The following is a 1,937-nucleotide window of genomic DNA, read 5'->3' as shown; positions in this document are numbered from 1 at the left end:
ATAGGAAATTGATAATTAATATTTAATTAAATTATTATTTAACGGTTTTTAACTATTAATTTTATAAAAAAAAACAACGCTATGTGAATTCTTACTTAATTTTAGTAAGTATACTTAGAAAACATACATGTTAGCTGCTAAATGTATAAATAAAATTAAAACTTAGGTTGTCTACAAATTGATTTTTCAATGTAGTACTTTATTAAATTGAGAAATAACTAAAAAGGGAAGGGGTAGTAATTCATACATTTAAGTGATTGACAAACAGTTTACTTAATAAGTTCATTAAATTTAGCATTAATTCGATCTTTCCGAGTCAACACATGAATGGTTTTCATCAAGAGGTATATATACAAAAATTAAAGAAGGATCGCCTCATTGTATGTAATTACAATGTATATTTCAATGTTTAGTTAAACATACAAACATTTATACACGAGGTATCAAATATAACAAAAGTTCACAAGTTGTTTAATTTTTCTTTTCTTCTTTATAAACTTCCATTATATATTTGAGGTATATTCTCTACCTAATAAATAAAAACTATAAAGCTACATGTTATGTATTTATCTATAAATTGAGAAAGTTTTTATTAAAAATACAAAAAATTTAAATTTTTAATATATTTATTTTATATATGTTAAATAAAAAAATTTAAAATTTTTGAATAATAATAAATTTATCATGTGTTTTTTACCTTAAGAGCACATGTTAGTTGAATCCATATATTATTTGATATGTGTATATAAAAGTACAAGATAAAACTTAGTATAATACGAATAGCAAAAATAAAAGGAATTAATAACAACACAAGAAATTAGCGATACAGAACAAAGAATAAACATTATTCCATTACCTAAAATAGATGTGCACTTAAATCTTTCTGCTTTATTTAATCATTTTAAAAAAAAAATGCGTGGGTTTAGCTTTGCTCGTAACATTAATCAGAATATACATACTCAATCTGTAGATATATAAACATAAACAAAACTTTATGCCTTGCATACGGTATCCTCTAACCTAACAGGCTAAGGATTAATCTATCAATGAGTTGCTACATGCATAAAGCGGAATTCGAACTCCCAATAATACCTGCTTAAGTGGACGAGTGAGCTGACCACTCGACCAACTCAAGTTGGTTAGCCAGTTTTAAATTGAAGATAAGGAAGTGCTTCAGAACCCGATATTTTAGCGAGAAAAAAAAACAAATGTTATGATTTTATAGAAAATATAAAAAAAATATTTTCGTAGCCTATAACTTTTGGCAAACCAATCAATTATTTGTGTGACAGTTTGAGCATCGTTCAGAAAATAATTATTGTTTATTTATTTGGCTAAGAATATATAATAAACTAAAGGGTTTGATAAGCGAGTTTGGGGGTTTTGGCTCACCAATAATCAAAGTCATGTGCTTGAACATGAATAAAGAAGTTCCAGCAGAGCATAAAAGAAAACCATATTATATATACATATAGAGCAATTATTTGAAGAAAACTTTGTACATTATGGAGGAGAAAATAATTAAAAAGCAAAATTATGAGTGTGAAAGTGTGTTCCTAGGTTTATGCAAGCTAAGGCTAAGGCTGAAATCATTGAATACACTCATGATCTTGGCATAGAATAATAATACACAATCCTCAATATGACACAATAATAGTACTGGTCCAGCAGAAGAGAAGAATGGAACAGATGAATAAAAACAAAGGCAGCCTCCAAAAACTCAGGTTTATCTTCATCAAATTGGATGAAGAAAAAAGGCTGTGTGGATCCCTTCTTTTGTGGGCCCCACAATTCAGGGATGGCCACGTGGAGACAGCCTGGCCTCTGCACGATGACGTGGCCATGAAGTGGTGGAGGGGTGGGGCAGGGGACTCGCTATTTAGAGACATTATTTTTATTTTCAATATATACTACTATTAATTAACTTTTTCATTTTC

The sequence above is a fragment of the Arachis ipaensis genome, chromosome B06, assembly GCF_000816755.2.
Source record: "Arachis ipaensis cultivar K30076 chromosome B06, Araip1.1, whole genome shotgun sequence".
NCBI lineage: Eukaryota > Viridiplantae > Streptophyta > Magnoliopsida > Fabales > Fabaceae > Arachis > Arachis ipaensis.
Note: the sequence above shows the minus strand (reverse complement) of the source record.